This window comes from Pelodiscus sinensis, chromosome 1, assembly GCF_052426305.1.
Source record: "Pelodiscus sinensis isolate ZL-2025 chromosome 1, ASM5242630v1, whole genome shotgun sequence".
NCBI lineage: Eukaryota > Metazoa > Chordata > Testudines > Trionychidae > Pelodiscus > Pelodiscus sinensis.
This window is the reverse complement of record NC_143052.1, coordinates 265,282,328-265,308,370: the sequence shown is the minus strand read 5'-3', so window position 1 is coordinate 265,308,370 and position 26,043 is coordinate 265,282,328.

The following is a 26,043-nucleotide window of genomic DNA, read 5'->3' as shown; positions in this document are numbered from 1 at the left end:
TGTAACAGAAGGAGATATGAAAGCTTTCACCCAAAACGTATAATTTCTAGGCCCTGTGAGTGCTATAAATTGCTACACTATATCATTTTACTTCAGTAAATCATATGCTTGTGTTTATATTTTTACCTATATAATTTATACACTAGAAAAAAAGGCAATAGGGAATGCAATTTTCCTGATGCAGATGAATATGTAAACCTAATTTCTAAATTTTCTGAATGATAAGTTAACTAAGATTTACTAAGAAAGGATTTAAATAAAAAAAATGTTTTGGAATAATCAAAGCCTGTGGGCACTCCTGAAAGAGCAGGGATAGATAGCTTGTCTAAGGCCACACAACAAATTAGTTTTAGAACTCAGAAATTCCTTGCTCCTAATCCTAAAGCCTCTCCACTAAAGTACACTAGCACAGAAGTGCACAATTGTATGTATTCTCTGGATGGGAGAACAAAAACTCTCACTGAATGTACCTATAGATGTTCAGAAATGATGAACTTATATGTGTTTGCAACTTGATAAGTTCACCTTGCTGCAGACCTCAGTTTTTCTCTCTTCTGAAGAGGTGAACTACACACATTCAGTTTTCAAACTGGGGCTTAATAAATCATCACACATCTCTTATAATACTTTGCAATTCTTTAGCAATTTCTACCGAAGGATCTTAGTACTTTACAAATATTAATGGTGTTTTCTTTTCCACATGTTGCAACACTAGATATCAGATGCTAGAAAGAATACAATGCAATATGAATTACATATAGAATTGCGATTATTGACTATTGTGGATGTATAGAAAAGAAAAGAAAAGAAAAGAAAAGAAAAGAAAAGAAAAGAAAAGAAAAGAAAAGAAGATAATGGTATGAGGGGAGAGAGAACCCCTACTGTATATTTTAGCTAAGGGTCCAGACCAAAATATTCTCAAAATTTGACATTGTTTAGTTTCAAGCCCTTCCAGGTAAAACCTTGAGAAGAATGCTAGGCTGGGAATGTATATTTCTAGCACTGATATACAAAAAAAGTTATCAAATAATATATTTTTTTCTTACAAAGAACTTACAAGCTTCAGTTATTTCTACACTGATAAGTAGTTGATTGTTTATGTCCTTCATGTCAGATCTCTTATTTTATAGTTATGTTTATTCACTTACTTCTTTTTTCTTCTTCAAGGTTTTCATGACATAGAGCATGTCTATACTACAGAGTTTTGTTGGGAAAATGGCCTTTTTCCTACAAAATTTGAGGAACGTCTAGTGAAGACACGCTAATTCGAACTGAAACAGTGCTCCTATCAGTGCCAGTGGTTCTGCTCTTCATGAGACATAAAGGATGTGTGCTCCTGTTGACCTCCCACTGTGTGGACAGTGCCAAAACACAGTACAGGATATGTCGATTCCAGCTACATAATTAACATAGTTGTGGTAACATATCTTAAATCAACTTTCCCTGTTAGTGTAGACCTGGCTTAGCTGAGTTACTGGCTTCCTCAGATAATGATTTAAAGACTTCAAGTTGCAGAAAATTCACTACTTCCTCTAATTGAAACCAGTATGTAACCAGGATATAACCAGTATGTAAACAGTATGTAACTAGTCAGAATTTAAAAAAGAAAAAAAGGACTGATGAAATATATGTGTTTGGTGCTAAGAGTATGTCTAGATTACATCCCTCTTTCGACAGTGGGATATAAATTAAGCACTTCGAAATTGCAAATGAAGCCTGGATTTGAATTTCCCATGCTTCATTTACATAATCATGTAATGATGCTCTTTTGAAAAAGCACTATTTCGAAAGTAAAACCGCGGTCTAGACGTGGTTCTTTTGAAAAGGGAAGGCTTACAGGATCTTTTGAAAAAGCCTTCCCTTTTTGAAATAACCACGTGTAGACCACGGTTTTACTTTTGAAAGAGCGCTTTTTCGAAAGAGCGCCATTACGTGATTATGCAAATGAAGCATGGGAAAGTCAAATCCCGGCTTCATTTGCAATTTCAAGTGCCTAATTTACATCTCTCTGTCCAAAGAGGGATGTAATCTAGACTTAGCTGTACAGTCAATAACATAATAGAACTAATTTAAAACCTACTGAAGTCAGTAGAATTGTCCCAAGCATGATATATATATAAATTAGCCTGTTTTATATTCAGTATAGTATAGACCACTTTGTAAATAAACATTAGCCTTTACAGAAAACTTCCTGCATCCAAGCTCCTTTTTAGTTTGAATTAATCCAGTTAGGGGATTGTTAAGTATTCCACTGAGATTTTAAAAAGGTATATAAATAGCATGATATTTAACAAGAATGATAACAAAAAACATGAACAACCATATGTTTCAATGGTAAGGGCGAATTAGCACTGTAGTGCTCACAGCTGCAGTTCTGTTGACAAATGATAAATGATGTAACACCAAATAGGGTCATAGAAGTTATCTGAAGGTGATAATGCATATATCTAATAAATCATGTTATAAATGAGAGAAAGATTTTGAGGTTAAGTACAACCTGGAAATTGTTCTAAAAGCTATGTCTGTTTTAATTTTAAAACAATTGGAATGGCGAAGGCTATGCAAACTCAATATGAAAAAATATATATTTTCAGTGGGAAATGTTACAGAAAAAACAGAGTATTTGATCCCATATTTTTAAGGTTAGTGTGGCTGGTGTTGAGGGCAGGATTAGGTCCTAAATTCTGAAGAAAGACTTCATAATGTAATTTTGTTTCAAAACGGTGCTATTATTTCAACCATGACCTGTTTTCAAGCACTGCAACTAGGAAAAAAAGTAAATTAAAATACTTGCATAATATGACAGACATGGATGTGAAAAAAGAACACTAATTAGCTACTTTTGAAACTGTCCTTATTTAGTTTAATGTTTCCTGTGTATTTATTTATTTGTTTATTGGTAGAGATTTACATGTACATGGATATGTAGGGCTGGATGAGACCTCAAGAGACCCATCTAATCCATACTCTTCATTGAGATAGCTCTGGTAAAGTGAGCATGTTCTCTTGCTTTCCAGAGGAAACAGAGCAGATTATGGATGATTTATCCATATGTCACTAACATTTGAATCAAGACCTAATTCTTTATTAGTTATCTTTAAATTAAAGGGTCATTACAACTAAAATATTATCAACCTTGGATGAATTTTGCAAGAAAAGAATCAGAGGGGGAGCCGTGTTAAGCTGAATCTGCATAAACAGGGCTTGATAATCTATGTAATCTACTCGCCCGGGGTGAGTAGATTACATTCCGCAAGAGCCAGGTTCGAACGATCTGCACATACGCAGAACACTGGACAGCGTGGCTGGCGAGCCCTGTGCATAAACAACGAGAAGTCCTGTGGCACCTTATAGACTAACAGCTTTATTGGAGCATAAGCTTTCATGGGCAAAAACACACTTCATCAGATGCATGTAGTGGAAATTCCAGAGGCAGGTATAAATATAAAGGCTCATGAAAAGAAAGCAGTACCAATAAAGAGGAAGGCCAGAGATAACGAGGTCAATTCAGTCAGGGATGATGTGGCCCACTTCTAGCAGCTGATGTGGAGGTGTGAACACCATGGCTACCTCTAGACTGTAGTCATTTTGCCCAAGAAGATTTTTGAGGAAGAGATCTTCCGCAAAAACTTCTTGCGCAAAAGTGAGTCCACACCCCAAAAGTGCATCACAAAAGTGATGTGCTTTTGTGTAAGAGAGCGCCCACGCTGCGTGGATGCTTTTGTGCAAGAAAGTTCTGATTGCCATTAACAGAATGGCAATCAGATCACCTGTGCTTTTTCCAATATGCTCCTTTTGCACAAAAAAACACTGTTGAGTGTCCATACACACCTTTTTCCGCAAGAACTCTTGTGCAAAAATGAGTTATTCCTCATAGAAAGAGGTACACCTATATCTCAAAATCCCCTCTGTTCTGCCATTCTACTGTACATTTTATTGCGCAAAAACACTCTTGAGGTGTGGACGCTCCACAGGGTTTTGCACAAAATGGCTGTTTTTGCACAAAAACCCTGTAGTGTAGACGTAGCCCAAGAGAGGAGAAACAGCAGTTTCTCCTGGTATTCACATCTCCACATCAGCTGCTGGAGGTGGGCTATATCCTCCCTGACTGAATTGACCTTGTTATCTCTGGCCTTCCTCTTGACTGGTACTCCTTTCTTTTCATGTGCCTGTATATTTATACCTGCTTCTGGAATTTCCACTACATGCATCTGACATAGTGGGTCTTTGCTCCAGTAAATGTGTTAGTCTATAAAGTGCTACAGGACTTCTCATTGTTTTTGCAAGAATAATACTTCAATGGTATAAAACTATCGTAAATGGATGGTAAAATATCTTGCCCTGTTCTCAGTAGATGTTGGGTATCTTCTTTAAAATAATACTGTACAATAACAGTACAGTACAGCTTCTTTAACACAAGCAACAAAAATCAATGCGTACATTGAGGTTATATTTAAGTTCCTCTCTACTTAGTTTGTCACAAACAAGAAAACATTTTAATTGAATTTTATGAAATTTTATATAAAAAGCATATATATAATGTTTCATTCATATATATATGAATGAAACATTTGTAGAAAATCTCTTAAGATTTTCCAAGCTATAAATATGGCTTAGAGACATTAATAATTTCTGTGTTTTTTTCAAAACTCAATTTTGTGGCTAAAATGTGAGTATAAATATAGCAAAATGCAGGACAATGTAGCACTTTATAAATATAGTCACTTGTGAAGTTAGTAGTGAGTGTCGGCCACTCCATTTTATTAGAATCAAAGAAAATTAGGGTTGGGAGAGACCTCAGGAGTTCATCTAGTCCAACCCTATGCCCAAAGCAGGACTAACCCCAAATAATCATCCATCTAGGCCTTTGTCAAACCTAGCCTTATAAGCCTCTGAGGATGGAGATGCCCTAGGTAATCTATTACAGTGTTTTATCAGCCTCCTTATCAAATATTTTTTTTCGTGATATCCAACCTAGTCCTCCCCCACAGCAATTTGAGACCATTGCTTTTTGTTCTGTTGTCTTCCACCACTGAGAACAAACTAACTTGATCCTCTTTGGAACCTTCTCTTCAGACTAAATACATCAATTTCCCTCAGCCTATCCTCATAAATCATGCAATCCACTACCCCTAATCATTTTTGTTCCCTTCCAATGGACTATCTCTGATTTATCCACATCCTTTCCGTAGTGGAGGATCCAAAACTGGAGGCAATACTCCACATGTGAATTCACCAGTCCCAAATAGATGGAAACAATCACTTCCCTCATTCTGCTGGCAAAACTCCTACTAATTCAGCATAATATGACATTAGCCTTCTTTGCAAAAAGGTCACACTGTTGACTCATATCCAGCATCTTGTCTACTGTATTCCCTTTTTTTGTCCTAAGTACAGGATTCTACACGTGTTCTTGTTGAACCTCATCAGATTTCTTTTGGCCCAATCCTCCAATTTGTCTATTTGTTCCCTTCCTTCCCTTATTCCTACCCTTCAGTATATCTACATCTCCCCGCCCCCAGCTTTCTGTCATCTGCAAACTTTCACAGAATGCAATCAATCATATCATCCATATCTTTAATGAAGATAGTAAAATAAAACAGCCACAAGACTGACCCCTAGGGCACTCCACTTGATAGAAGCTTCCAAGTGGACATCAAGCCATTGATCACTAACCATTGAGACTGATGATCAAGCCAGCTTTCTAGCTACCTAATAGTCCATTCATCCAAACCATACTTCTTTTATTTGCTGGTAAGAATGCTGTGGGATAGCATATAAAAAATTCAGGATATATCATATCCACCACTTTCCCTTTATCCACAGGGCCAGTTATCTCATAATAGAAAACAATTAGGTTGATCAGGCATGACTTGCTACTGGTGAATCCATATTGATTATTCCTGATTACCTTCCTCTCCTCCAAGTGTTACAAAATGGATTCCTTGAGAACCTACTCTAAGATTATTCTAGGGAAAGAGGTTAGGCTGACCAGTCCCCATCCAACATTCATAGATTTCACTGGGTTTAGAAACTGACACCTTCAAAACAGCCGTATAATCATGCCAAAAGGAGAAAAATCTATTAGCTGGTGGCATCAGCAGTTTGTTTTCATTCAGGTGGGTAAGTAGCTAGTGGCTGTGAAGGTATGGTCACAGGCCTTAAGCTTGTGAGTCACACATGGAGTCATACACTTATTAGGAAAGAGAGAGAACTATAACTCTGTTCTGTATAGTTGCAGAAAAGGTTAAAAAATTAAAAATATCACTGAAGTAAGATTTTCATTGTGAGGCCAGAAGGGGATCAGCAGAAGGGGAAATGGAAAAAAAAATTAGCAAATTAATCTAACTCAGACTAAGATTCACATTTTAAAATAATAATTTTCTTTCATGTTATGTAGAATTCAGTAAAAATGCAAATTGGGTGAGGAGATTGTTCAGTTGAACCCAGGCTCAGATCAACTTCAATCAGAATTACAACAGAAGGAGGATGTCTGCTATTATCAAGCCAGTTTCTTCAACATAGCCTTATTTCATACATGTATGATTTCCTTAACCTCTTAGACATTGAAGATTAAGCATGCATGTAGCCTTTACTGCTAATAAGCAAGATTTTCTCATTCCAGGGGATTTTAATTTTTGTCTTGAACAAGCAAAATTTTGACTTACACAGCTGTGATATTTTTCCTAACCCTTCTTTCTATGTTTGACACATCTATTCCATTATGGCTGCACTGCTGATTGGAACCTACATTCCACTTTTCTTTTTCATTTTAAATTAATCTCTCTCCCCCTTCTGTCAGATCACTTCACCATTAACAAGAATGATACTACAGAGGAGATGATATCCTGGATGCAACTGCATTATTAGTTTTTCAACTGAAAACAAAACAAAAAAAGAAATGAAAATCAAAATATTTTAAATGAAGTGTCTCACACATTTAATTTAGAAGATGACAAAAAGAAGGTTCATATTGACTACCAGAGCCAGTGTTGAAATGATTCTTGTTGAGGCAGGTTGAGAAATTAATTTATGGCAAAATATTTGTTAGAAAAAAAACCCCAACTTCTCTAAATAAACAGCAGAGAAATATAAAGTGGCATGTAATTAACTCAAAATTACACTAAGCAAAATTATTTGAAAGTAGCCTGAATGATTTCCCAAGATTGCAGTCTCTAGAGCATCTCTTGAGATATGGTACTGAGTTTTCAGGCTCCTGTGGTTGAAGTGAGTGAAGGTATACTAGAATTATTTCCCCTCATCCCACCACAGTTAAAACACTGTGTTGCAAATAGCTAATACACATATTAATTAGCACTTCCATAGTAAAGTCAAACACAAAGTATGTTACTGAATTAGACCCATAGCACTTTTGTTTCAAACTGATTGCTTTGCAAAAATAAAATATTTAAGTGCTTAAGTAGTTTTGATTAGATTTTAGATTAATATCAAAAGTAATGTTGGAAAGTGGCTGTAAATCAAAGGCTGCCCCTCCGCCCTGACCCCCCCCCCCCCCCAAGGAACCGTGATGTCCATCTCAGCACATATTCCTCTGGAAACTCTGAAGGAGGTCCATCATCCTATAAAAAAATGGAGCACATGCATTACTGCAAACCAGCACTGCTTTTCTAGAGTAAATGGTCTGAGGGCATCATAAAGGTCCTACCCTCCTTCCTTCTCTCTCCTTTTGAGAAGCCAGTTCTGGTAGTAATCTAACCTAGTGCTTTCACTCCCCAAACAGCTTGTGACCAGCCCCTGTGTAAGTGCGGGAGGACAGTAAAGCCTGAACAAGCTTTCTTGCACCTACACAAGGACAAGAGAAACTGTCCTCTTTATGGCTAGTAGTGCTTGGAAGGAACAGGAAACAAATGCACATGAAAGTAATACATTAAAAACTAGCAAATGGGATGACTTCCTGTTAGTGTATGTCTGCATTACAATGCAGCTTATATAGGCATATCAGCATTAGCTTTAAATGCACTCAGAGGGACCTAAACTTTGGAACTGTGCAGGGGACAGGAAGAAATATTTTGGGGACACAGCTGAGGGGCAGAGAGACAGTGCCACTCAGCTCTGTTCCTGGCCCCCAATTTGGCTGCTGTCCTTCTAATGCTGGGGGCCTTGCCTGCTGGTCCCCAGCACCCAGGACCTCGGCAGCCAGCAGCGGGAGCCCCTAGATGAGGCTCTGCTCCCAGCCCCACTGCCTCCCCAACCGTGGTCCCAGCCTTGGACCCTTTACTCCTTCCTGCATTACCCTTCCTGAAGCCCTGTCCTGTGGTGGAGGCAAATAGGTACAGGGGACCACAAGGTAAAAAGTTTGAGGGCCACTGAGCTAGCTACTGAAACTTAAAAGAGCGAAGAATATAGGGCAGTATACATTCAACAGTCGGAGAGGGTGGGGGGGGAGGGTAACTCAAGTATATACCCAGGGTTCCAGGAGGGCTTGCACTGGGCTCATTGAATCCTATGCTGTCAACACGTCACTGCTATTTTTTTAGTGTACTAGTTAAATGAAATGTAGCATGGATATATCTAGGAATGCCTAGATGCAATCATAGCTCCAACTGCAGTGTAGACATAATGTCAGAGTCTGGTGTATCAATGAGGTTAGGGATGTGTTTGACAGCCTGCAAAGTGTTATGATTGATAGCTTCTTTTGTACAATAATGCTGCTTTATCTTCTGCTTTAGTTTTTTTGAAAACTCTACTGAAGTGCGTGTGGAAAAAATAACATGACAAACCATTGCCCACCAGGTTTCTCCAGCTAGAATTAGTCATTTCTTGGTTACACATACACTTTGCCACTTCATTGTCTAGCAAATAGTGGTTGCTTTTTATAGCTCCCTTAATTACAGCTCAGGATAGCAGTTTTTATGTAAACCTACATGTCACCCCACCCTCCCCACGCAAAACCCTTGTAAATACTAGGTATGTATTATCACGTGCCTCTGTTTGATCAATTTTCTCACTATAATTTTGGTAGAAAGCCAGATATAGAGTCAAAAGTATTAAATAGTGAATCTGAGGCTGGCTCTACACTATGACTTAGGGGTCTAAATCCCAGCTCACCTACACATACTTGTGCTTGCTCAATGAAAGCTAGTATGCGTAACAATAGTAGTGAAGCTGCAGCTAGCAGAAGTGACAGCAGCAGAAATGATATGGGTTAGCCATGCTGAGTATGCGCTCTAGTGGGAAGAGAGGGGCTTCCCTTGCATCTCAGTGGCAAGAACAGTTGACCAGAACAAGAGGCAACCAGGAACCAGTTTGGGCCTCTACGTTCTGTTTTCTTGTATGCTCCTGGGGTGCTGTACCATTGAGAAAAGATATGACTGAGCCCTTTTATGGGAATTCTAAAAATTTATTACATAAAAAAAATCAAATTGAAAGCAAACTGAATATACCATTAAAAACTCCCATAATACATATGTGCAAAGGGCACGAATACACTAGAACAAAAGTCCCATGGGAAAGGGGTGGCTGGCCCAGTTGAGATGCCATGGGGCATGGGCTGTGAGGCTATAAAATTGCCGTGTAGACATTTGGGCTATAGTTGGATCCTGGTTTCTGGGCAGAGGTGGTGGAACCTTCCAAAAAGTGAGGAGGCGCTTCCTTCAAGGTCTCTCCATGCTTCCCACCAAGGCCCTATTCCACCTTTCTCTTCTGCTTCCATCTTTCCTTTCCTGTCCACAACTAAGCCAACATCCTCCAGTCCATGTACCGTCCCCCAGGGTAGGTGGAGGCACCCAGGGCCCCTCCCACACACACACACACTGTCAGAATGACTCTGGCCTCAATCTGGGCAGCTTCTGGAGCCATAGCCTAGCTGTAGTAAGAACTCTGCAGATAGCTGTGTAGCCTCTGGGCATAGGGGCTGGGGGACAGGGACAAGGGTAATGGGCTGCTCTCAGTCTCTTCCCACTGCAGGAATTTGGAGGTTCCTCACTGGCTCCCCACAACTGCCTGCATGGCTCTTACTATGACCCAGATGCAGCTACTTGGCCCCACCCCTAGACTGGAGCTGGGTCAGGGAAAGAGCTGCACAAGCAACTGTGGGGATCCTGCCCAGACTGCTATTTCCTGGGCTCACTAGTTGGGTTCTACCAGCTGCTGCTTCAGGACCAGGGGATGGCTCATCAGGGGGAAGAGGAAGGAAAGGGAGCAGGGTCTGATGGTGAGAAGTGGGTACATGGCCCCCTTGTACCACCTTTTCTGGGGCTCTTGCTCTGGGACTCTCAGACCTTAGATCTCAGAATCTGGGCAACAGCCTGAGCCCAAAATTTCTAAAGTTACAGCCTGCGGCAAGAGACCCACAAGCCCAAATCAGATGACCTGGACCATCCACAAGTGTTTAAGTGCTTTGAAGACATACCCAAAGAGGTCAAGATTGCTTAAGTTTTGCAGCTTTATAAACAACTGAAATATTTCTTTTAGTGAAAAGCTTTGCTTCCTGGGTTGCCTATAATAAAATGAGATGTCTTATAGGTTGCAACAGTCCCTTTTTATCATTTAGCAAGGCTATACATGGTATGCCTTCATATGGCATCTCTATTGCAGTCATAATTTGCTCTCACACTTCACTTCCTGCAGGTTGAACTTCATGCAGAGATATGACTCCTGATGTGGTGGGTAAATATAGATGTAAGTTATACCTTAAAATATGAAGGCTGACTGGAAATATACATCTTGGGTCTTCTGACTTCATTCTTAAAGTGAGTTTGTTCAACCCCTTAAGCATTTTCATTTTTGTGCACTGCTCCATTAGCAAGGAACCCAGAACTAAATAGGTGCCGTCTTACCAGCACTATCCTTCTTTCTAATTATCTTTCCTCTGAACATGTTATCTTATATTCTTTAAGGTTTAATCTTATTTCATTGTTTTCTACCCATATTTCTGATATCTCTAGTTTCCTTTGGATTTTCCTCTATGAGGTTTGCAATACAGGTCCAACATCTCAAATCTGGTCCAGCAACATCCGTGGTCCACTAGGACCATGGATGTTGCTTTACCAAAGAGCCCCAGGGTCTAGTCATTGGCCACTTGGGAGCTGCATTCTGGAAATCCCCTGCCAGGACAGCAACAGAGAGGCTGACAATTTCTGGGGACTCTCAGTCCAGGGATCCCAGACCATGCCGGCAGCAGCAACTGGGGATTCCCAGGGTCCTCTGGCTGCACTGGCAGCCATGGGACCAAGTTGGCCATGGATTTCCCATGGGCTGCCTGGCCAGGCTGGAAACAGGTAGAGACAGCAGGAAGAGGACCTTCCCTTGTCCAGCAAAATCCCTTGTTTGGGATCATTCAGGTCTCAAGGGTGCCGGACCAAGAAGGTCCAATCTGTATTTCCAAGTCTACTATTAACTACAAATTAATCTTTTCTAGATCATAACATTAACAAAACACTTGAACCCCATAAAGATCTCTGCAGCTCCTCATTGATTCCGTCCTTACCCTTACCTAATACAGTACTGTTTATTGTGATACTTTATGTATGCTCCTTCAAACCACATGACAATAACTCAAGGCAAACTTAATTTTTCAAGTATGATTACTTGAGGCACAGTATCAAAAGTTTTATTAATATCCAAAATCTGCATTCTATTCATCTACTAACTGGGGGTCAGAATCTGGCCTTTAGTGATTCTTAAATAAAATGTTAATCAGTCATTATTTGCTGACAATATCATGTGATCATGATGGTATTAGGTACTTACAAATGCACAAACCAAAAATATAGATAAACTTTAGGTTTATTTTTTACCTTGCTATAGTAACCTTCTGGATGTATAATGGTTTGTTCTTTTAATCTTAGTTTCCTCCATTAGGTCAGGTCCCCCATTTGAAAAGTGATTGTGCTTTAAAAAAAAAAAAAAAAAAAAAAAAACTACAGAAAACCTTGACCACCAACATCAAATTCCACTTATAAAACTGAGAACTGTTACTAAAGTGTTGAGTAGTAATAAATGAGATCCTCTTTGCTCATGAAGTTGTACAATGTTTCTCATAATTAAAGTAATAAAAAAGATAATAAGAAACAGTATGAGCAGCAACATTCAGTCTTATTTTGTAACAGCAGTACCCAGGCTGGAAATAGAATTTGTGAATAACTTCTCACCTGATGCATTTCAGGAAGCATTTATCTTGTCTTATTTCAGAGGAAAGAAAAGCAAAGGTCTATATTTAACTTTTTTGAAAAATAATATAGCATCTCTCACAGAAAGTGTTTATTATGCAAACAGTAACCCAAAACTAGATGAACTAGGTCAGATACTCAAATGGAATAAATCAGCACAGTACCACTGAAATCAATGGAGTTACTCTGATATTCCAGTTTGTAGCCCTATAGTCCTACATTAGCCTTTCTAGAAATTTGGCTTCATAGTATCTTCTCTGGAAGCCAAAAGCTAGTAGGTAAATGCACAATTCAGAAAGCACAGGTGCTTTGTAGCCCAGGGTATAGAACATAGGAATGGGACTCAGAAGATGTATTTGTATATTTTGTTTTTGTTTTTTGTTTTGTTTTGTTGGCTTTGTCACCTTCTTTCTAGATGAGCAAGTGAATTCACTTCAGTGCCTCCATTTCCCCTTCTGTAAAATGGACATAAGGATACAAGTCTACTTTTTAATGTGCTTTCAGATCTACTGATGAGAAGTTTTGTGTAACCGCTGTGTTATCAGAATACATAAGTCCCTTAGGTTTTAATGAGTGATAGACTGATGATTCTCTAGCAATAAAAATGCATTCTTTTTGCCAGTTTTAAACTCTGATCTTGTTTTAGTAATCATCTCTTTCCCTCCTTCACCACAATTTTGTTGCTATATCCTCTTGTATTGAGTTTGAAATCCATCAGATTAAAGCAGACCTCAAAAGGCCTGGTCTACACTAGGACCTTAGTCCAAAATTAGCTCACCAAGGTCAAATTTGTAAGCAATACATTCAAACTACAAAGCACGTTATTCTGGAATAAGGAGGTATGGAATGCAAAGTCTGTAGTCCTGCTTTTCATGAGGAATAACACTTGTATGTCCAAAATAACATTAGTGTGGATGCTCCGGTGCCACTAATTGGTCTCCAGGAGGCCTTCCACAGCTCCCCAGAATGCTTCTTGGGGCTCTGACTCTCAGGTAGTGTGTCCACATTAACGGAGCCTGCCTCAGACTACATTTGATTCTTCCCCATAGTGAAGACTTGGAGCTTTGAATTTGTAAAATTAAGTGCCCAGAAGTTGAATTTAGTAAATTCGAAATAATCTCCTAGCGTAGACATGGCCAGGAGGAGAGAATATTCCTACTTTTAATTTAAAAGGAAAATATAAGTTTCCCTGCACCCTTTCTATGTAGTGTCTGCTCTGGGAATGAAGCTCATAATTAAAGGTGTCATTTAATAAGTTGTGACTAAAAATTCATTAAAAGATTGTGAAGCATTTTGAGATGTTAAGAACCTTTAGGAAAGGTAATAAAACAGAAAACATTGAAAGGCCGGTATACAAATCCATGCTACACTCACAGATTGAATATTTGTGTACATTTCTGGTTGCCCTATCTCAGAAAAAGATAAATTAGTGCTGGAAGAGATATAGAGAAGGAAAACAGAAGTGATTAGTGGAATGGAATATTTTCCTTATGAGGACATTTAAAAAAACAACAACTATGACTGATCAGTTTAGAAAAGACATGACTACATTGATAGAGGTGTGTAAAATCATGAATTGTGTGGAGAAAATGAATAAGGAAGTGTTATTTACCCTTTCACATAACATAGGAACCAGATGTCACCCAATAAAATTAACAGGTAGCAGATTTAAAAGAAAAATGAGGAAGTACTTCCTCACAAAATTCACAATCCATGGAACCTGTTGCCAGGCAATGTTGCAAAAGCCAAAAATTTAATTGAGTTAAAAAAATAATTTGGTAAGTTCGTGTAATATAGGTACCTCAATGCATATTAGCCAACATGGTAAGGAATGGTACTGCATGCCTGGATGTCCCTAACCCTCTCACTGACAGAATCTTGAATTGATCAATAGGCAATGAATAACTCAATCATTGCCTTATTCTCTGTATTCTCTTTGAAGCATGTGGCATTGGCCACTGTTAGAAGACAAGATATGGAGGTAAATGAACCACCAGGCTGTGCTAGAATCGCCAGCCTTATGTTCCTCTGAGATATGCTTATGCAAAGAATTTATTTAATTGTAGCAGTAGTATTATTAGTATGTAAAATGCTGAGCAATTCCATGAGAATTTTGTTTCACACAAAACCTCCTCTGTGATTCAAAATATGGCAATATGGCATTACCTGTAGGAAGATATACTTCATAGAACAGGTCACATCTATTCAGTTTGAAGAGAACCAATAGACAAGTAAAGTAAGCAAGTTGGTTTGTTCCTGTATTTTAAGATAATTTTGTCAGAAGAAAATCCAAATCTGGTTGAGAGCTTTTTAGTTCCACTCTGATGTTCTTTATTTCATTTGTTTGTTTTGTTTATATGCCAAACCTATACTTCCAGAGTACTACACATTTTTCACATTTTTAAAAAGACACTATAATACTGCTACCCATCCATCACTCTAACCCTGTATACTTGTAGCCACCTTTCCTAGAGCCTATCACATTAAATCTCCTCTGTGCAAAATTGCTTGGTCTCCTTGACAATTTAGATTAATTGCACATTGTCAGGAATAATTAGAAATACACAGAGTATAGGGGTGAGAGAAGATTTAGGGGTATATTACAGAGAATATTTATGCAGTCTGGAAGTGCACTTATCCCAGATGAGAAGAAAGAAATCAGAATAGTCTATTTCACTTCCAAAGCAAATGTGATGTACAAACATAGTACTCCATAGGGTGCATCTACACTGCACCCTTAGATCAAATTAAATTATGCAATTTGCGCTACGCACATTGCGTATCTTATTTCTGTTCTATTTCAAAATAGGCTGTTTGGCATGTCTACACAGTGCCAAATTTTGAAATAACACACTATTTCAAGACATCCTTATCCCTTGTGGAATGAGGTTTACAGGAATGCAGAAATAGCGGGTCCAGTATATTTCGCAATAGCAGACATGTTCAAAAGACACTGGGTAGCTATTTCGCAAAGCTATCCTGAAATAGCCTTGCAGTGGACACATATCCATATTCTCATTATGTAGTTTTAAATCTTAAAGCTGCAGTCTATCCTTTGCAGAAATTCTGAGAGTTTCTATGTACAGTGTTTGAAAATTGACTGACACTTAACCCTTCTGCCAGGTGCTGGGTTCAGATAACTTGTTTTAACTAACAAATACAATGGTCCTGAGCCTCAAAACAGAATTCCTACCACCACTAAAAAACATTCCAAAGCGCGCACCCTTTATAAACAATTCTTCCCCAGTCACAAGCATGGTGTCTGTTTATGGAACAAAGGAGGTTGTTAAGGGAAAATGGAACACAACAGCAACTCGGAAAACACAACAACAGTATACAAATATGTACAATAAATAAAACACTCACCAAAGATAACTTTGACAATTCAGTAGCCCACTCATTAGTGTCAGTGTTGAAGAGGCAAATACTCCTTTTCCATGGCACTTCCCCATCTGCTATCCCCACTCAGAGTTTGGCGTGAGTGGGTAACAGCCTGAGAATCTTCAGCTGCATTCAGGCATTCCTGTCTTTTGAGATGTTGGTTCTGTCTTGTCCAATCTGGCCTTGTCCTGAGGCTTTATTAATTTAAGTGATAACAGTATAATGTAGTATCCAGGTAGGAGGAACCTCCTTAAAGTTCGCTCCTCTTTGCTGCTGTCTCTGATGCTTCAGCAAAGCATTCTTCAAGTAGCACAGGCTTCTCAGTAAGCAGAAACCACTAGCATAGAAAACCATTGCATGAAGCCCCTGTGACTGAGATGCACTCTTTGCCCCAAGGTAGCAGCCCTGTTCCCTCTTAGCTCAGTTTCATTTCTCAACCCATTGTTAGTTTGGGGTCAGTTGTGGTGACTCCCAAAGTGTCAGGAGAGGGACTCTGGGTGGAAAGCTTATGAAGGTAAAGCACAAGCCTTAAGACAGGCCCAGAAGGAGAGAAGAAGCTCCCAACTCCATCTCTAGAGGGAAATGTTCACTTGCCAGCCTTCCTCTCTCTCTTGGGCTGTGTCTACAATGGCATGATCTTGCGCCAATGTGGCCGCTTTGGCGCAAAAACATGCTGCCTGTCTACACTGGCGGGGAGTTCTTATGCAAGAACACTGACGTTCTAATGTGTGAAATCAGGGCTTCTTGCACAAGAACTATGAAGCTCCTGCTCAGGAATAAGCCCTCTTGCGCAACTGTTCTTGCGCAAGAGACGAGCATAGACAGGCAACATGAATTTCTTGCTCAAGAAAGCCCAGTGGCTAAAATGGCCATCGGAGCTTTCTCGCACAAGAGAGCATCTACACTGGCACATCTCTTGCTCAAAGGCACATGCCAGTGTAGACGCTATCTTGCGCAAATACTTTAACGCAAGAACTCTTGCGTTAAAGAGTATTTGCTCAAGATCATGCCAATGTAGACACAGCCTTGGAGTTTTGCCATTGAATTCAATTGAGATAATGTATATACATAATATGGCAAGATATTGTTCAAAGGTATAACAGGATGGAGATTCCTTCCTGGTATGAAACTAACCAGGTGGCCAGTCATGATGCCATTAGTTTTTAGAATGCCACAACTGACACAATTATAGGAGCCAAAAGAACTGTTTCTCCACTGGTTTTTGCCAGGTAAGCAGGTATTTTCAGTGAGTTATCATTTTCTTCTATCCAGTCAGCTACAGGTCTCATGTTAGAGAGAGAAGGCATCTGTCTTTGTCCTACCAGTCATTACCTAGTGTGCTGAGTTCAGTGAGAACCCACATTCCTTTGAGCCCAGTATCATCAGTGGTGTCTGTGAATGGCCACGTGAAATGGAATCCTGAAGGAGGGTCAAAATTAGAGTCTTTAAATATTAGTTTTGTCTAGACAGTGCATTTTAAAAAACATCTAATAAAGTGCAAAGTGGTATTTTCTGTACTATGTAAAGGTGAACATGCAGAAAAAGTGATTAGATTACTGAGAAAACCTTGAAGCTATATATGGAAAAATATATTTTTAGTAAATACAGTTTTACTTATTTATAAGGAGAAGCCGCAGGGGACAGACATTCGTTTAGACATCAAAATCAAGAAAGGACCGTGTTAAGCTTGTATCATGCGAGTTGTGAGTTCATAGATACCATTACTGTAAAATTATTAATTAGCTGCCACAAATATTATATTTCCACAAGCTTTTTTTTCTTTTATGAAAAAAATACAGACTGGCATAGAAAAAAGAAAGCTCTGACATGAAAGAATAATATGCTGTCCTAATTGTATATTGCAAGACTTTTCCCCCATAGAATAATTAACATACATAAATGCTAGTTTCACAGAAACCTTATTATATCTTGAAAGAAAAGCTGTATTTAAGCTGTACTAATTCAACAACAATATTGCATGGAACTAATTTAATAATGTCTTGCTGTGTTATTGTTGCATATCTTGGTACACGTTTTAGAGCAGTGGTTTCTATTCAGATTTTTAATGTTCCATTTTTTCACAAATCTTTAAAAATCTGTAGGACAACAAATTAATGGGATTATTAAAATAGCCACAATTTCTCTTAAAGCCAAGAAAACCATTTATTTTATATATATAAAGAGTAATGAAAATTAGCTAGGCTAAGATTGTTTTAAAATGTAATTGTTACTGTGTGTGTGATGTTTAAAGCACTTAATGATCTTGAGCTAACAATTTTACCACAAGACTTGAATCCTGTGAGCTACAATTTACAAATCAGTTGCTGTGAGGAAAACAGAAATGCAAAACCAAGAATGCTTTGGTTTCCAGATTTTCCTAGTACATTTAGTATTATCTCAAAATGCAATCCATGGTGATGTTTCACCTGACAGTCCTGTAGGTTTTCTATAACCATTTAAAGAGCTCCACAATGCTTTATCTAGATTAAGATCATATGCTGTTGGAAGACCTTTGTAACACTTAGAATACATCACAGTTAAAAACAGAGGGACAAATAACTCACGAGTTCCTAAAGAAATCAATTGCCAGCAGAAAAACAAGGGAGGAATTTAGCTTAATTCTAGGGGTTCATGTTTTTAGTGGAGTAAATTAGACTATTAACATTACTTAAACTGAATTTTCAATGTTTTCTTTATTTTTAAAGGAGAGATACTCTACCCAGGGCATGTTCTGTTTACCAGACTAATGTTTAATATAGTCTGCCTCAAATAATACTGAGTCCAGTCCAATCTTGATTTAATTTGAATGGTAGCTTAATATTTATCCAGTAGCAATATGAGTTCAATAAAATCATTACAGATCTATATCTATGGCTACCAGGAATCCAGAGAAAGCCAGAGTTAATAAGTATATGTGCAAAAATGGATATTGTGTCTATTCTGTGAGTTGGTCCATGAGGAGCCCTTAACGTGTTAAATTATTGTCATGATACATTGTAATTGTTTCATTGGAGCCAGGATGCTCTGTCATGGCAGTATGTACAAAGAAAGAGAATGTCCTTGAGGCATCTACACATGAACAGTAACAACACAATGAGAATCGCTTTGTAAGGTCTGAGGAAAAAGTAGATAAAATGCAGGCACTTTAACTGGATAACTAAATGGAACATCCAGGCAGCAGAGGATTCTACAAGCCTATTAATGATTTATAATGTTACACACTTGGGGCCGGATTATGATTTGTCCTGAGCACATGCATAAGGACAAAAGGAGGGTCACAAGGAATTTACACGGACCTTCCATACTTTGGAGGATCATTGCAGCCACCTCTTGAGGCTAACCCTGCTGACAAAACTAGCCAGCTCAGAGAGTATTGGGGAGACTTATGGAATGGGCTGGACTGTGCACAGGGATCAATGTTGCTGTCCGCAATGCTATCCAACATTATCCCAGGGCTGGACTAAGGATTGTAATGGGAGTTAATTACTTGGGGTACCTTAATGTTAAAAGATGTATCCAAGAAAAGAGTAGAAAACTACAGAGGAAAAAAACAACAACTATGCCTCAGGAGCCAGAGACCACTCTAGGGTAACAGCTAACTTAGGTTATGTCTACACTACAAAGTTAATTCAAACTAACAGGCGTTAGTTCGAATTAATTTTGATAGGCGCTACACTAGCGATCCGCTAGTTCGAACTTAATTCGAACTAGCGGAGCGCTTAATTCGAACTAGGTAAACCTCATTCTACGAGGACTAACACATAGTTCGAATTAATCAGTTCGAACTAGTGGGAGGCTAGCCCTCCCCAGCTTTCCCTGGTGGCCACTCTGGGCACCACCAGGGAAACTCTTCTGCCACCTTCCCGGCCCCGGAGCCCTTAAAGGGGCACGGGCTGGCTACGGTGCCCGTGCCAGATGCAAGACTGCCAGCACCCAGCCAGCAGACCCTGCACCTGGCATGGCTCGAGCCAGCCACCCACTGCCACCCAGCCCTCCGCCTCTTCCCGGGACCAGGGTGGCGACTCCCGGAAGCCTGCCCAGGTCCGCAAGAGGCGAGCGCCCGCCTGGTCTAGTGCAGACATCGTGGACCTCATCCACGACCTCCGCACTAGGCACAGGAAAGTGGCCGTCTAGGGCAGGAGAGCTGCCAGCCTGGCCACCCAGGAGCAGGTTTGCATGAAAATCAAGGTGGTCCACTGAGATCCCCGACCCTGAGCCCTGAGCTTATAATGGCCGTACTGGGTCAGACCAAAGGTCCATCTAGCCCAGTAGCCTGTCTGCCGACATCGTCCAACACTAGGGACCCTGGAGGGGATGGACCGAAGACAATGACCAAGCCATTTGTCTCATGCCATCCATCTCCAGCCTTCCACAAACAGAGGCCAGGGACACCATTTCTACCCCCTGGCTAATAGCATTCCATGGACCCAACCTCCATGACTTTATCTCACTTCTCTTTAAACTCTGTTCTAGTTCTAGCCTTCACAGCCTCCTGCAGCAAGGAGTTCCACAGGTTGACTATTTGCTTTGTGAACAAGAACTTTCTGTTTTTAGTTTGAAGCCTGCTTCCCATTCATTTCATTTGGTGTCCTTTAGTCCTTATATTATGGGAACTAATGAAGAACTTTTCTTTATGCACCCTCTCCACACCACTCATGCTTTTATAGACCTCTATCATATCCCCCTTCCGTCTCCTCTTTTCTAAGCTGAAAAGTCCCAGTCTCTTTAGCCTCTCTTCATATGGGACCTGTTCCAAACCCCTGATCATTTTAGTTGCCCTCCCCTCTCTTACCCTCTCTCTTCCCCTGTCCCACCTCCTTTTCCCAGGCTCTCCAAGTTTTGTTCAATAAAGAGAGTTTCTATTTTTCAACACACGTGTCCTTTATTTTGTACATCAGGTAGGGGGGCTAGGGAGGGGTAAGTGGAAGGAGGTGAGGAAGGAATGGGGTACGAGCCCCTGATGGGGAGGACTGGGCTGGCTCTGCAGGCTCCTCGGAGTGGAAGCTCTCCTGAAGCCCCTTGATTGACCCCCCCTCCGGATGGCAGCCGAGTGCTGTGATGTGCCGAGTATGGGCACTCAGGGCACTCCAAGCCAGGACTGCTTTGCAATCGGGGAACCCCTGAGAACTGTCTGTCCGGGGTGAGGGTCGGGTCCCTTTAAGCACAGCCCTCGGCTAGCCTGAGGCTAGCTCCACGCTCTAAGTCCTAACCTGATGCCCTGCTGACACTGCTTCCGGCCATCCTTAAGCCCGGTTCAGGATCCACTCAGTGTGGACATGCTAGTTCAAATTAGCAAAATGCTAATTCGAACTAGTTTTTAAGTCTAGATGCGCTAATTTGAATTAGCTTAGTTCGAATTAACTAATTCGAACTAACTTAGTTCGAATTAGTGATGTAGTGTAGACATACCCTTACAGATGAGCAGGAATATTGTAGCACATAATGACTGACAACTCTGCAACTGTTTTGCACATAGCAATTGTAAAGCTTGAAACTAAAATAGACAATTCGTTAGAAAAACTGAGCACTAAAATAGTAGAAGTACAAGAAGTTGTCTCAGAAATGGAAGGAAGGATCACTACCCTCGAAGTTAAATCAACACAGACAGACAATCAACAGGCAAAATTCCAGAGCAAATAAAGTCACTAAGTAACAAACTGAACCAAGGCAGAGGATAAATCTAAGGGCATGGCTTGAAACTGTGTGAAGTTTTCACCTGACATTTAGTTCAGAAAGGGAGAGACCAAGGTGGGTTTTTTTTTTTAATCCTCTTTCCTGCTGCATTAAATGGTATATCTATACCAGGCATTACTATCACAACTAAAGCTCCCCGTGATCCTACAGATTAAAGTCACTAAAATGCTTATGTTTCAGCTTCTTCAGGACCAGGGCAATGCTGGGTCACTATCTTCTCCTAAGGACCCCAGCACCTCTTTTACTATGTCAGCAATGTCAAATAATTGGCAAGTCCATCTGGGATTTTCAGGGAGTTAAGAAGGAAATGTAAACTTTATAAAATATGTTATTTAATGTAGAAAATAAAAACAGAACTAAACAACGAAATGAAGAGGCTGTGCAAGACACAGGAAGTATTGTTTATCTGAAAATAGGCAGAAATATTTATCTGCAAAATATTATCATAACGCTGTATTGTTTCAGTAAAAATCAATTCAAAGTTAATATCAATGGAAATATTGACAAATTACACAAAAATGTTTCTTCATGAAAGCAGACTTTGCCACATCACCAGCTGTATTCATGAACCTTCTTTCCAATATAAAGAACACACATTCTCCTGCTTTAATCGCAAAACATACATTTAAAATTCTTAAAACCGTTCAAAGTACACTGGACTAAAATACTAAGCAGCATATGATGGCTTTTCATATTTATATAGTGAAAGTGTGCAAGTAGGTTGGGGTTGTTTGTTTTACATATCATGCAAATGGGTAATAATCTCTGCTGCCAGTCACAGTGCTTACACATATCGGGCCAAATTCAGCAATAGATGCTTCCTTACTGTTGTTGATGGAGTTCCATTAAGGATGAAATGAGTCCATTAACTAATTAGTCCTCCTAGTATTATTGTCAGGTGTCTTATTATCCCAATTCTACAGGCAGGAAATTTAAGGCAGAGATTTAATTTAAGTTGCTCACAGCTGTCAAAGAAGTTCCTATCAGGTTTTAAAGCAGGAGTCTGTTTTTCCCAGTCTTCTGTTCAGAAGGCATCTCTCTCATGAGAGATGTCTGTTTCAGATCCTGGGATATTCATTAAATAGCATTACTTCCCTTTTCCCTCCATTTTACTTCTCCATTTTTATCACAGTACAGATGCCATTCTTTCAGTTGAGTGTTGCATGTGACACACCTTGAAACTGTCAACATTCCTAAATCAGATAGGCTAGTTATTATAAATCCCCTGCCATCCCAGTGAGCAAGAACTTTGGATCAAGAGTCTAATTTAGGTCTATTGGACAAGGTAATATAGAGCATTATCAAGCAGGTCAATTTCTTTGACTTTCAGAAGTAAACTTGTGCTCACGAGTCCACTGAAAATAAGACACTTTGGTTTTCTAAAGGAAGAAGGGAAGATGGACTAGAAACTCTCTAGAATCAAAATTGTTCCCAGGAGGCCAGGATGAAATTTAGGTTTAAGGGTCCTGCCTCAGATAACTAGACACCATTCAATACACATTCCACTGTGGAAAAGGACAAAATAGATAGATGAAATGACTTACAGTGGAAGCATTGATTCTTCTGGGGAAACAATCATCTGTTGAAACAGGATATAAATTAGTATTTCTCCCAGAAACCTGAGGGGGAAAATATATAGGATCATGTTCTTTTTGTCATAACTGGTTAGAAAAAGGCTTGTAAAATAATTTATGTAGCTAGTTTAACATGTTAATGCAGTAAGTGTTCAATGAAATATGACTTTTGAACTGTCATAAGAACTTTGTATTAAATAACACAAATGCTGACTCCAATTCTGGCTCTTATAAGTCTGAAATAGAATGACCTCTATGTAGTGCCACAGGGCACGGCACTAAAAATAGAGCATATTTTAATGACACAACTTTGATACAGAAAGCATAGTGAATATGAATTCTGATTAGATTAAAACCTTAGGGATAAGGAACGAAATCATTGTTGATGCCTGAATTTTCTGCCTTTCCTAAAAATCTAAACTCTGAGGTAATGCACAGAATGCCAAAAACAGCTCTGAAGATCCACAATGACCCTCATCTTCTGTTCCCAGGGGTCTGCCATTATTATGATTTGAAACAGCAGTAAACTGCAAGAGCATTATGGATATAAGAAGAAAATAGGCTTCTCACATTCCTTATTTTGCTCCAGACTTCATATATTCTTAGTTTATAAACCACACTATAGGTTATCTAGGCAAATTATGCAACCATGAATTATGAAAAATTTCTTCTACTTTTAGCTGCATCTTTTTCATTATCCCTGTGTGAGAGTGAGCTGGACTCAATGGCCTCCTGATGTCTCTTCCCTCCCTATGATTCTATGAGAGTATATCCATATCTTAATAATGTTTTTTTTCTGTGAATTACATTTACTTTAACAAGTAATCTGTGCACATATGTAATATTATAATTAGTTACTTTACTGCACTCTAACTTCTGATCAGCAGGACCTAAATTGCACTGGGCCAGTCCAGATTCTGTTTTCAATTATCTGAGTGTAACATAGTTTTCAGTGTGAATTATTAATTTCAGTGGAGTTACTCTGGACATATATATATATATATATATATATCAATGTAGCCAAGAGCAGAATTTAGCCTTCTATTTGTTTTCGCAAAAATGTAGGCAAAGTTGAAAGTAAGAATACTCTTACCTGCAACTGCTAAAATGTTTATTAATGAATTCTCCCTTTTTTATTTTATGTACTTGGAATCAATCCTATTGGGTGAACAAGTTTTCTAATATTCTATAAAATTATTCATTTTTAGGTCCTGTTTACCATAAGTTGCATCTACTTCACAAATAAACTGTTCTGAATTTTGCACTAGGAAGGGAGAAAGGAACTGGAGCTATTATCTAGGAGACAGCATTATGCTAAAACCTGAGGGTACTTTTAGTAAAATATTAGCGTGGAATCACAGTCTTGTAACCTAATGGCTCAAAGAGCTGATTCAAGGTTAACTGTTAAGCCAGCAAAAGTTCCTCTTTATCATTATCAAGTGTATATTTTTCAGAGGATAGAAAATGATTTATTTAAAAAATTCCTGGAAATAATAGACTACCCGAAGGGATACATTCTGAGGTGAGACAAAAGGCAATAAATATTAGCTCACTCAGGCTATCTTTGATCTACTACCATGAGTAAGAGACATCTACCTGTGAATAAGGGAGGTCCTTTGGACTAATTTTATGTTAAGAAGTTGTAAGAAGGTATAAGGTTATTCTAAGCTGAAGATCTATTCCAGGAGTGGTCAGTAAAAAAAGGTTAGTCCTTGTCAGGCTGCCACTGTTATGTTTACCTGCACCTCCATAGGTATCAGATGATAACAGCTTTCTTTGGCTGTGGATCACATGTTGCCAATGGGAGTGGTAGGAAGTGGTATCCTGGTCTGCACCACTTCTCACCAATCCCATTGGCCATGAATGGCTGTCTGCAGCCAATGAGAGCTATGATTGCCCGATACCTGTAGAGTTAAAGGTAAACATAGAGGTAGGGGGACTTGCCCATCTTTGCTTTATTCTAAGGTGAAGATTTAGGTTTGGATTCAACAGTATTAAAATCTTGCAAGTTCTTTTCATGAGATTGGGACACCAATGTCAGAATGTTCATATGATTACCTGTCAAAGGAGGTTTCTACTGCTTTGGACACACATACTAAGAATGGCTGTTCTTATGCAACTTCTGCCATGTTAACTCTGGAACCAGTTAATAAACCCTTTCTACCTTTATATCTGATCCAATATCCAACTTCTAGTGACAGGTTTGAATCAGAGGAGTCAGATCCCAAACCCTCAGTTTTCCCCAGTTTATGGTTATTTTTTTACCTATCTCTAAGCCTGTATTCTAGGCTTTTTTAGGTCTATGTTTTATATAGGTATTTTCTTTCATTTTAGAGTCTGGGATCTGCTTGCTCCTTTCTACTTTTCTGTCATAAATTGGATTTCCACTGATTTTAAAAAAAAACCTCGCATCTTCTTCATGTGTTAGTTTGAAAATAATGTCAGACAATCACTACATCTGATATCTTTCCTTGCCAAAGTCAGACCATATATCACAATGCTATTTTCAGCTTTTTCAGATGTGAATTTTCACAATAATGTTTTTATTTTCAAAAGAACCACAAAGGCATTACATCTGACAGATTTTTTTTTTTTTACAAAATAATACTTCATTTTCATTTTTTTGCTTGTTTATTTATTCTCTACAGATAAAAAATATTCAAGTGCCCCAATACTTCAGCTTACAGTAATGATATTTATTTTTAATAACAAGTTTTAAGCTTACTGATCTGGTTGCCCTCCAGATAAAGTACATGAAAAGGAGAAATGAAAAGCAACATTTTACTATTTTAAGATATTTTCTTTGGCTCTATGTGTCAATAGATCTCTATCAAATTGCATTCCTGTCTGGAGACGTGCCTAAAAATTGACATTATGTATTAAAAGGTTGTCTTTGCATTACAGTTGTATATGACAGTTTTTTTTTAAAAAATTATCACTTATATTAGCTTTTATTTTCTGTCCCTTTCAACTTGGCCCCTATCTTAGGCTACATCCAAGCTGCAACTTATGTAACTTGGAGGCAGGGCAAGGGAAAGTTGTTTACAAAACTTGTATCCTCACCTCTGCCCATGGTTGGCTGGAAACCATGCTGATCCCTGATAATAGTTCAGGAGGCTTTTAATTTACGATAGCAGCCTATGTCCCCAAGTGGTCATTTTGGGGTCCCATTGGCTGAGACAGTGAACTGTGGCCCGTAGGAGCAGCAGGGCTCCATGCATGCAGATGCTTAGGTAAAGCAATGGCTAGCCATGATGAACGGC